The sequence below is a fragment of the Strix uralensis genome, chromosome 2 (genome assembly GCF_047716275.1).
Source record: "Strix uralensis isolate ZFMK-TIS-50842 chromosome 2, bStrUra1, whole genome shotgun sequence".
NCBI classification, from domain to species: domain Eukaryota; kingdom Metazoa; phylum Chordata; class Aves; order Strigiformes; family Strigidae; genus Strix; species Strix uralensis.
In genome coordinates, this window is record NC_133973.1 from 19,650,195 (window position 1) to 19,662,838 (window position 12,644).

Sequence of the window (12,644 nt, forward strand, 5' to 3'; positions counted from 1 at the left end):
CCCGCTCACTAATGAGGGGTCTCTCCTTGCCGAGGACAGAAGGAGCCACGCAGACTGTGTCAGCGTGGTGGTGCCCACATGGCACCTTCTCTGTTCTGTGTCCCCAGTGTGCCCTGCCTCACTGGAGAAGGGCAGCAATGAGACCCAAGCCTCCTCAGCTGGTGGTTAAACCCCAGCCCAGCCTGGTGACAGTGTCCTGACCGGCCGAGGCTGGTGGCTTGCCTGGGTGTGCTGAGCCCAACCCCTTCCCAGAGAATCAACTCTTGTGGGAGGATTTTCTTTCTCCTCCCTTTTTTTTTAGCAAAAAGAGCACTAATTGCATTAGTCCTTACAGAGGTGTAACACCAAGACTGATGTAAAAGATTGCCTGTGGACATCACTTCAGCTCGTTAACAAGCTAAAAAAAAAAAACGCTCTCATTTATCCCCATGCCGCAGATGCCATCATCAGCAGGGAGCTCAGTGTGGCCCGGGCCACCTGCCGTGGCAGAGCACCTGCAGAGCACCCCGGTGGGGACAGCTGGGTGAGCACCTCCCAGCCCTGGGACAGGGCACCCTGCAGCAGCCATGGGGCCCAGTAAGAAAGCCCGGCCGGGCACTCCTCATCTGCACTCATGCAGGTAAATGTAGGGCTCACCTTTCTGGGGTACGCGTTACCCCAGCCCGTGCGTTACAGGTGCTGGTGTTGCAAGCTGCAATTTTGACCAGGGCTAACACATCAAGGGTTGAACCCAACTCCGAGACTGACGGGAAAGGAAAGGCACTGAAGTGCTGACGAGGCATTATAATAAGTAGCGAGCAGAAATAAGAACCTACTTCTGTTTTAAACATAACATTAATTAATAAAGAAAAGGATACACTGTAGATACTAAAAGCCCTCAGATACTGAGGAGTAAAAAATCTCTTTCTCTCATAATTTAGAAACTGCCAGAACATGGTTCCCTAGACCTGGATAAGAGCAGCTGCATGTCACATCTGGAGAGAAGACACCTCTGCAGTGGCACGCAGACCAGCTCTGCCCCACAGAACAAGAGCTTTCAGAAAATAGTGTGAAGATAAAAGGAAAAGGTCATTTTCAGACCGCACCACTCCATCACATCAACATTAATTCATGTTGGACCGTTACTTTGGATGTAACCGAATGCAATGAAAAATTACTCCGGCCCAATCTGGCAGTACACTTCAGCAAACCTATCTAATAGGTTTATTATAGTTTATTGAGCAAGTGTTAGCCCAGAGTAGATCAGAACAACTGCCAAAATGCTAAATGGCCTCAGGAATGATGGCATTTTGGAAAGAGTTATTGTGGCAGGGTGGGTAACTCAGTGTCTAGGGCCCTATGCTACCTCCATCCCTGTCAGAAGAAATAATGGCCAAATTTCCTTCTGAGCCTCATGGCCCATTGGATTAATATATAGAGGCCAGCCTGTCCAGCACATACAGTACCTTCAGCTCCCCCAGCCTGGAGAATCCTTTACAATGGCTTTTTATGAGCAGGTTATTCTCGGCATCAGAAGCCATGCTCCTGCCTCTCCTGCTACACACCAAAGCAAATTCCCTTCTCCTGGTGTAGCAACGAATGTTACTGGGCCCCAACCCTTGAAGGAAGGTGTAAAACTTGTGTCCCACCTCTTGGGAATGCCACAATTAGCTCTCACTGGGAAAGAGTTGGAAAATGCTTTACTCTTCCTGAAAAAAGATCTCTAAGCCCTGTAAAAAAAAAAAAAAAAGAGAGACTGGCAAATCAGCTTTACAGAGAGACCACATTTTTTTACCCGACAGAGTTAATAGCAAGGTTAGTTTATGATACCAAAATAAAAGTTAAACATCTGATTACTATCTCTGGAAACAAGCTTAGGGAGAGAGAAAACAGCAGAAGGTTCCACCAACATCTGCCTGCAACCTTAACTCCATTCTGCCTGCCAGATCCAGATTTCTTTCATTCAATGCTCAAACCGAGGGCTTATTCTAATATGCTCTCCCTGACAGAGGGAAGTTCAAGAAGCCACCCTTCCTTTCCTTACAATCCATTATTTATGTTCTTATCTTTTCAGGAGAGTTGCAGAGTGAAAATAGAGCACTGAAGGGTATTGCTGGGGATTTTACAGGGACTCATGATGTTTCAGTGTGGGTCTCCAGAATCCCCTTATTTTATGCTAATTTAAGGTCTCTAGAGTGTGGCATTGCTTCAGCCATTTGTGAGACTAGTAATGGAGTACTTGCAAGCTCCTTTGAAAACAGACAGCTCTGCTGAGAAGAGGGACTCTGCACTCCTGATTCTTCAGCCTCTGCTTCCTCCTCTTCTCAAAGTCAGTCAGTTGAAGGGTACTCATAAACTTCCATTGCACCATTCTCCAAATTACTCAGTATATGAGTTCTTCAGCATCCTACAGCAGTTTCTCTTTTGGATCCTCTGTTCCTCAGCAGAATGACTTGCAACATGCTCTCTTAAGTGATTTCATAATAACCTGCAGAAAAATCCTGTACTTTTTTTCTGATCACAACACCCTCCCTCCCATAATTAATGCACTAATTCTGACACCCACAACCTGAGTTACCCTATGGCACTCCCACAGAGACCGCATCAGATGCATTAGTGATATCTCTGACTGATGCAGCCCCTGGTATAGACCATCTCCCCCGTTGTCAGGTTATAAAGAACAGAGGTTTTCCTCACATTGCATTGATGGGCCAGCAGTCAGCATCAGCCTGGATGATCCTGTGAGCTATAAACTCATGGTCCCCTTCTATGGCTGCCTCACTTTCATGAAAGCTCTCTCTAGCGCCATCCCACCTCTCCCTCTCCTGTCAGGTCCCATCTTTCTCCCAGCTGTTTCACAACTCACAGCCATGCCCCAAGTCCTCTCTAGCAGAGCATCCCAGCATTCAGTTTTCTGAAACCTAGCTGTTGTACCCTTTTCCTTGCCCCCACCCCGGCAGGAATGCAGCCCCTTTCTACAGCGTGCGTTACAAACACCGCTGCTCTGCACCACAGCTCCCGCACAACGCACATTGCATCCCGCGAGCAACCAGATACAAGGTGGACCCTAACAATGTGCAATGCCACTATGATGTCAAACAGGACCATGTCATGTTCACCTTCAATGGGACACCAATGTGTGTTTGGCCAGAGGATGGAAACAATGTTGGCACAACACTGATCTGGATCTTTCACCAACTGAACACCTGTGCATTTGGGAAATTCTGACTCTCCCAGCAGCAGAGACACGTTGTGCATGTGCTACCCAAGAAGACATCTCTCTGCCTCAAGAATTTTCCACTTGAAATACACCAAGATCAGATGTAGATATACACTACAAGAAATGCAGAGGATAGTAGCAGCATATACACAGCCCTATAAAAATCCCAGGTAACGAATTGGCAGGACAAACTCAAATTGATTTGTGCTCAACGATGTTTCTAAGGAGTGCTGCTTCTGCTCTTTGCAGAACTGGGGGTGCCAACGAGGGGTGTAGCTGAAGTGGAAGCCTCTGGTGTGCCAGACCTTGGTGAGTTATTCCAGGAAAACAAGGGAGAGGGAAGAAGGCCAGAAGAAATCAAACATGACCATACTTTTTCCATGTATGAGCATAATCATTAATGTTACTTGAGTGATCTGTTGATAGCACAGGGCCTGATGACTTCTGCTGCAACTCTGTGTTAACAATTAAATTAAAGACCTTCCAGCCTTGTCTTGTTATCCCTCATGTTAGCAGCTAAGGGTCTCCTTCCCCTCATCCCCATTTTTCTTCTTCTGTATAAGCAGAGGAATTGCCTTTTCACCCTGTTTTAATTACAGGAGCTGCGTGACCCTTCCTGGAACAGCTGTCAGAGACCATACAACCAGAATATCACTAGGCCAGCAGGCTCACAGAAAATATGTAAGTAGGTTACATGGGGGCGGGGGAGACCATTAAACACAGCAGGACTCACTTAACAGAGCACCTGTTAGAGGAACAGAAAGTGGTAAGAGGATGAATCAGGCAGGCAGAGCAATAACTGCGCGGCTTTACTCTTTCTAACAAACCCTGGCTAGGCTCAAAGAGGAGCGTGCGAAGCTAGACAGTGAGGGAGGCTGGGAGAGAAGGAGCTGAAGGTGTTTTGATGCTCACTGAGGCTAGTGCTGCTAACGACTTCTTACCAAATAATAAATCAGAGAGCTCAAATATGCTCCTACAGTCATTGCTCTGGGCTGGCTGGCTGGAGGGCTTGCGCAGCTAATACCTTTTCTGCTGTTGGTGGAAAGCCTTCACTCTGCTCCAGGAGAGCCTGGAGCAGCTTGCCCCCGACATCATCCCTTCTGCGTGCAGAGGGTGCTGTGCCTAGCCGGCTCTGACAGCCCCCAAAATTTGGGATGAAGGAACCCTGCCTGCATGTCCTGCTTCTACAGATACAGAGCGCAGTGGGTGTTAGGCCACATGGCCCATCCATCCCTGCCCTCCTGGCTGGGTCTGGTCCTCGCAGCCCCGACCACACTCTGGGCTCTATGCTGTCTCAGTGTTGCCACTGCTGTGGCCAAAGCAACCCGCTTCCTCAAACAGCCCCAGCTGTGCACCGTGCCCAGGGCCACTGCCAGCTCTGCCCCTTGCTGCAGCCACAGCACAGGGGCCAGGGCTATGTACCCACCAGTCCTCCTCCCCCAAAGCCCACCAATAGCACTCCTCCAGGCAGAGGCTTACCTGATGGCTAAACCAGCCTAATGCTGCTGATGAAATCCACCTGGCTTTTGTCTGACCTGCTCAGGACTTTAATCTATCAGGTAAAGACTTCTCAGAAAGTAGGTGAACATTTTTCTGGGGGTTTCTCATAGTGAAACGGGTCAAGGAAGGAGCCAAAGAGGTGCCTCTGCCAGGCAGGCTTGGGGGACTTGGACAGGTAACACTTAGTGGGGCTTGAGCTGTTGCATGTATGCCAGAAACTGCAACTGCTGCTGGTGGCATGTGGGTGAGAATAGATTGGGGTTTTATCCATGTCATTGTGCTCACTTGGAGGAGAGTGTCCCCAGGGCAGGGGACAGTGGCAGCAAGGGAGGAGCAACACACTGGTTTTAGATCTAGTCTCCTTTGTGAAGGTTTTCGGGGAGTTCAGGTAGACTTAATCTTTCTTCACAAAATACATTTAAATGCCAAGTTATTAAGGCTGGCGTTTTGACATTGCCTTATCTTTTGGAGAGAGGTCCCTCTGGCCACCTGCAGAGCAATCTCCAGCATTTGACTAGCTGGGTAATGTTTTCCTTTTTTTGACCAGGGGTAAAACTGCACTTGGTTATATTTCAGTATGAGGATTTTTTCATCAAACCTTGTATTTATATAATCTGTCTGCTGACAGATATACCCAAATCAAACATCTAAATAGGATTAATGCAGGCAGCTTATTACTGGTTCCTGAGGAGGACCAGGAATTATGGTTATCAACCATAACAGTGAAGCTGAGGTGTCTGACCCCTACAACTTATCCTTGAAAAATACTATACAAGTAGCTTCTGAACCGGTGAAAAGTCATTTCGTATTCACTGAATAATAGAGAAAAGCGCAAACTAAAATAGCCAGATTTGAATATCAGAATGTATTTTGGGTTCTTTCTTGGTGACAGGAGGACGAACGTAATCATAAGCAAAATAAGTGCCGAGCCATATTTAACCCTCTCAGCTCTCCAGCAAGACCAAACATAGCTGTTTCAAGCTTCCCAAACATAAAAAACTGCCTTACCACAGAAAACAATGCACTGCCTTCAGTTTTGGGTCCACCTTCCCTATTGCAAGAGAAATATTCAATGCTATCTCCTGCCCTTGGATGGGATTTAGCTGCAAAGCCCAGAGAAACCTGTGCAAAAGCTGCCTAGATGGCTCCTGGTTTCCAAAGCGGAAGGTGGGGTGATGTGTCCATCACTCCAGATCAGGCTTATGGCTGGATGTGATGATCCTATACAATTTTGTTCCGGGGAATGTAGTGAACAAAGGCATGGTATCGGATGTACATTTTTCCACTGCAGATGGCTAATTCAAATTAATCCTATGGAGACAGTGACTGAAAGTATAGTTCTTACCTCCTGGTGACTACCAGCAGACTGTTTGACCGGTCTTGATGGGTGGTGTCTCCATCTTTCAAAATCATCCTTATAGACAGGTGATTAGTTCCCTTATTGGCACTTTCACCTACGGAAAGGAATTGAATGGGCTGGATGATCATTTTGCACAGTAATTTATGCATATAGTCCAATATAGCTCATATTGAGGATCTATTCCTCTCTATAATTGGGGCAAATTCTATCCCTAGAAGCTCTTCTTCCAAGAGAGGATGAATTATCTAGGCTGTCACCTGTCTAACACCATTCAGCTGCTATTTATTTCTGACATGTTGATGTCAGTAGAAGGCTTTCCAACCTTGCAGAGATATTGGGAGATTTCATTTATACAATACTGTGAGATTGTCTGATCAAAGGCATACAAGTGGAAATCATTACTGTTATTTTCAGACATGTCTTTAATCACAGACTCTCCCTATTCATCGCAATCATTGCAATTGTAAATCGGAAGTGGGTTCCTTCACCACCTGGCCACTTGGTGCTCTTCTAATATTTGCCTGTTGCCTGTACAGCGAGACTTCTCCTGCATCCCTCCTCCAGCTCTCCGTGATGCAAACATGTTCACTAAAATTTGCTATGATAGCTTTACTTTACGTGGATTTGTTTCTGCAAACAGAAATTATATTGAACTTTCTGAATCTCTCCCGGTAGGAAGTGAGGATAATACTTGGAGCTGTCAGTGCAGGGACCATTCATGGTGCCTGACAACCTTGCTGAAATGACTGAATTATATTCCTATATATTATATGAGTTACAGTTATTTAAACAAGGGAATAGAGGAATTTGCACCTCTAACTACAGAAGGGAATAAGCTTGTTAATGTCCTGTCTTCTTCACAATGTACATCTTTTTTGTCTGATCATGCACTGGGTCCCAGTGCTGTAGTAGCTTCAGGCCAGAAGAACTGACGTGTCTGCTTTCTGTCATTTCTATGGGATTTGGGCACCTGATATCGTGACAGAGCTGGTCTACAGTCTCTCCCAGAACCAAGTCACATGCACTTCTTTTTTCTCTGATCTCTCTTTCATCTGTAAAGACTTTGGGAAGTGTGGTGGGCGATGGTGGAGCACCTGCAGAAAGGCCTATGTGAAGGAGGTCCCCCTAGACTGATCTGAGATCTCTGCTGGGAATCCTAGATCCACTAAGGCCAAGGAAGTCCATCTACTGCACTCCTGGGTTTTGTTTCAGAGGCTGAATCTTTTATTCCCAAAAGGTTACAAGCACACAGGATGGCGTGGCTTTGCCCAGTAGCTCAGGTCAATGCAGCTTGAAAATGGCAACGGAAATCTGGTTTGGTTTGATTTCGAGCATAGCGATTTGGGGTGCTGGAAACCATGAGAGTGCCAGGACAATGTTGATGTTGACAACTGCCTCAAGTAACAGCAAATCTCATACACCCAACCAAGGAAGTGCTGTTGTTCCAGCAGCTGCAGGTGTTGACTCTGCTTCCACATATTTGTCTTGTTTGGCTTAAGTCCCCTCTGTAGTAGCTGTTGCTGCTTTTATAAAGGCTAAGGTTTTCCCAGTTCCCATGTCAGGGGAGCAGTGGCTCAGGAGGACAGGAATGGGAGGTGGATCCTTCCCATCTGAAATTACAAATTCTAGTCTGGGACCAGGTCATCTGAAAGTTGTTGTCACCTAGAATTGCAATCTACTTATATTTGCCCTGCATGATTAAATATTCATTCCAGGATATTCTGCCATCCACAATGAGAATATTCAATGTAACCTCACTGGAAAGACTATGTTGAAGAAGTACTCAATGTCCTGCTGCTTTCTGAAATGAATTCTGCAGCTGTCAGTTGTCCAGCTTCCCTCTGATGGACGTCAGATTAGTCCCAGATGTCCACATGATCATCCCGTTCTCAGAGACTGTTTTTTTCACACACAAACACACAGAAAAAGCCCCTCCTTATCTTGCCTGACAAGGCAAAGGGCGTAACACGTTAAACAGCCTTCTCAACTCCCAGAGGTGGGTGATCCATCTGAGAACCAAGAGACTGCTGAGGAGCAAACCCTTTGCTAAGGATCACAGCAGAGCAGCTTCTAGTGCAAGTAGCTGATGGCTAATTTGCTTGGGGCTGGCAGCCTGGTGCTTTCAACAGCCTGAACTTCACTTAAAAAAATTATAGTGATTAAGTAAACACAGCTATAATGGAAATCTTTACTCTGCATATTACAAACCAAAATGGCCATGAAGGGAGCAATTATGAAATCTCAGGACTGTGGTGAGGGGAGGAATCATTTGAGCTGTGCTGTTGTTTGTTTTTGTTCATCATTTATTTCCCCTGGGAAGCTTGGCGCTGAAGCAGTCTCTGCTGTATTGAGAGATTCTTTACATTTTTGTTAACCCAGTTTTCCATCCAGTCTTGGGCAAGATGAGAGTTTGAAATGTAAGGGTTTTACATAAATCATAGAATGGTTTGGGTTGGAAGAGACCTTAAAGCCCATCTAGTTCCAGCCCCCCTGCCATGGGCAGGGACACCTTCCACTAGACCAGGTTGCTCAAAGCCCTGTCCAACCTGGCCTTGAACACTGCCAGGGAGGGGGCAGCCACAGCTTCTCCAGGCAACATGTTCCAGTGCCTCACCACCCTCACAGGAAAGAATTTCTTCCTCTTTCAGCATAAAACTGTGATCCCTCACCCTATCCCTACACCCCCTGATAAAGAGTCCCTCCCCACCTTTCCTGTAGCCCCCTTTAAGTACAGGAAGGCTGCTGTAAGGTCTCCCCGGAGCCTTCTCTTCTCCAGGCTGAACAACCCCAACTCGCTCAGCCTGTCCTCACAGGGGAGGTGCTCCAGCCCTCTGATCATCTTCGTGGCCCCTTCTGGACCTGCTCAAGCAGGTCCATGACCTTCTTATATTGGGGTCCCCAGAGATGGAAACAGCACTGCAGGTGGGGTCTCACAAGAGTGGAGTAGAGGGGGAGAATCACCTCCCCTGACCTGCTGGCCACACTTCTCTTGATGCAGCCCAGGATGCAGGACTATGTTGGGTAAGAATTCCTAGATCCACTTTCTGATTCCCATTATAAGCCCACCACACAAGTTGCCGTCTCTCTTTCTCTGTTAGTCTTCAGTGACATGACTGATTTTACAAAGACTTGAGAGAGTGGTGAAGATAAGGCAGGAATGGCAATGTTAAAACTGTACTAATGGGAACTGCAATGATGGTTCAGACACAGTGGTCTTCTTCCCTTTCTGGAGATATATGATTGGTCCTAGTGGGTCTTTGGGACTTGGCTGATTCAGGAAAATTATAGTGTAAAGCAGCAGCAGCCTTTCAGCCTCAGCTGATTTTTGCTGATGTTTGTTCAAGACCAGAGGGAAATTAGCTGGTGGACTAGTCGGCTGTTAGAAACTGACTGTAGAAAATTGACTGAGAAATGGAGAGCACAGCAGAGAAACAGTTGGTGAATGATGGGATGAGTGGTAATTCCTAGGTAGCAAAAAGATTGATGCAATCCAAAAACCCAATACACTTCCCAAAAGTATATAATAATGCAAGTTCAGGAGCTGCTTCAAGGGCAGGAACCAACTTGGAGAGCTTTTCCTTGACTGAACAGGCTTAACCAAAGAAAGAGGGTCTAGCATTTCCTTTTGAGCCCTGCTAAAGCTGTAGATCTATCAGCACAGGCACCCAGTGCTAGAGCCAAGTGATGTACAGGCATGATAGCTAAGCAAAGCAACTGACTACCCAATGATGATTGTTCAAGATCTCCATATGAGGACAAACATTTCTGTTAATGGCTTAGTGGGTTTCAGGAATGGAGAACAATCCACATAGACTTGAAAGAAGGGAACAGAAATGTCTGGCTATTCCTATCATATGGCTGTATATTATCTGAAGAAGAAAACTGCCCTGGTAACCATCCAGACTTTCCCCTGGCACCATGGTGAGCACATCCCGGAGAGATGCTGTGTGAAAGAGAGGACAAACTTTCTCCTTCCCAGGCGAAACACAGTCAGTTGAGGTACAAGGCCTCAGAGCTGGCTGCCAAGGAAGTCTGAAACAGCAGTGAAGTGTGTGGTATCTAGGGAAGAAAGGACTGAGTTTGGAGGGATAGGAATAAGTACAGCAGGGTTTTGACAACAGGCTACAGCTATTGCCTTGGCAAGCCAACCGAAGCAAGGGAACCCCAGCACATGCACACAAAAAAAATTGTTACTATTACTCCTATTCCAGGGTGATAATCAAACACATACCTGCAGGTTGGTCTGAAACCACCTCCCCTGTTCATACTCACTTCTTCCAGAAGCCAATTAAGTCCTTCCCAAAGAGATGCTACATGAAACAGAGTCTTTTCTGAGATTGGTAACGGTTGTCACCCCAGCAATAATCATAATGAATCACACTTGGGCTCCTGTTGAGCTCATATTTTCAAAGAGATGTTGGTTCTCGATCCATTCATTAATATTAATTAGTGTGGAGTCACGTTTCATTTCCCACTTATGCGTCCAACCTGCAGCATCTTTGTGTGTCCTGTGCTAACGAACCAGATGCCATTTATGGCTGGCACAAAATAATTAGCTAATAGTTGAGGAATACGTATCTCAAGTTAGTTAAATATTTATGCCAGACTTTTTCCATTTTGGCTCCCAGCCCTCATCTGGGGGTTGCAGTGCAATTTCGGGAGGATATGAGAAAGTTTTCACAGTTGTATGCAGCAAGCTTTAATTATACATTCTCCATATGGATGCAAATGTTTGATGTTATACAGATGTTGGCAACGAATTGACCACTAGGTACCAGAGTAGAAATAGCAAACTTCAGCAAGCAGATCAAAATCTAATTCCCTTGTTGTGACTGGATGCTGCATAATGCAACAGTCACTCTTCTGCTTCTGATCCAGCCTCTTTTGCTCAGTTGGAAACCTCTACTGCAAAATACTTGCAGGCAAATGAATAAAAAAAATGGCCAGGGCTGGAAAGAGGGCACATGTGGCTCGGAAGTACCAGGAAGTCACATCCTGTGTCCTCTCTAGAGCTGATTTCTGGCAGTGGGAGAGATGTCTGCCTTTCTGAGTCTTCACATTTTGTTTATAACATCCCCAGGTCCCCAGGGGTCCCTAGATCTTTTGCTTTGTCTCCTGGGAGCCCTCTCACACAGCCCTGTGCTGTAACATGCAAGAGCCAGGACTATGAGCCAGAACCATGTTATGAAAAGCAGAATACCCATGCTCAGGGATGAGATGATAACTCTCTGTTGCGTATTGTGTTTCTGCCTAGTCGCTCTCGTGTGGTTGATGTTTGGTACCGTGCTGCATGAAGCTGCTGGGCAGAGAAGCATGTTGCACTGAAAATTAGCTCCAGCAGAGACATTTACCTCCCTGCTCCTGCTGGCCGCTGAAGGAGGCTGGGACCACAGAGACATTATCAGGAAGAGTGAAGACATCCAATGCTCCTCTGGGTTGCATGGGAGCCGGGACTCCTCGTGTTGTGTGAAATCGAAGAACATATTCCCCCTTCTGACTCCTGGTGTCATGTGATGTGTATTTGTGTGTAATTCCCAGTGTGCCTCCCACCGAAGGAGCAGAGAATGAAGCTGGGAGGCAGGGACAGCGCAGGGCTTTTAGCTGGATTTCTGCTGGAGGATATGCACAGAACATCTACCCTATTTACTACATTATACATGAATGACATTGATATATGAAATCCCACTGAAGGCTGATTTTTGCTTAACTAACCTACCTCTCCAGTGTCCTGACCTTCCACTCTTACCAGGGTAGAGAGGGTTTGCTTTTGCCTGCTTAAAAGTTCAGAACCCCCAAATTATCTGTAATGTCTTGAGCACATAATTATATTGAGCTAATCACTGTGATACCTTGGCACTTTCACCTTACTATGCTCTCAGCCAGGCACAGTCCCTGAACCAGCTTCAGTGGGGATACATTTCTGCTGAAGCTTTCATTTTCTGGAGCAGGTTTGGGAGGGAAATGGAGATGAGGAAGGGGTAGTGTTGGCTAATGCCTATCTTAGAAATAATACCAGGAGAAAAAGTGCTTGTGATCAGGTCTCACATGAGCATCACGCCCTCTAATCAGGTAAGGTGAGATGGCTGCCTTGTGAGCTGCACGTGGGTCATGCGAAGGAGCAGCAACCCACACCTTTCCTATTTCACCTGCAACACTCGTGCTCCTGCCTTGGAGCTTGCCTGGTTTCACAGGTAAGCAGAAATGGGCTTACTCACTAGGTAGATGAAAAGACTTCTAAGAAACATGTGGGTGCTTTAGTAGATAGCGTTGTACTTCACTGAACAGAGCCCTTCCCTTTGAGTCAGCCCGTGCTTTGGCGATCCAGCCTTCACAGGCAGGGTTTTTTTTTTTTCTTTGGGCTAAATTATGAAAACCGTGAAGGGTTTCTCAAGGTTCCAGTTAAATTGCAGTTTTTGCAGATTCCAATCTGCTGTTCGATCTTTGCAGGCAAAAACAACTGCATTTTCCCTGCCACTCCTTCTGTGCTGTGAAATAGCTGTCATGCTCTACCCCAGAGTTAGCTGCATTGTTGCGGGGGAAGAAATGTTTTTTCTGTCCATGCACGAAAGTGAATAGATAAATCTC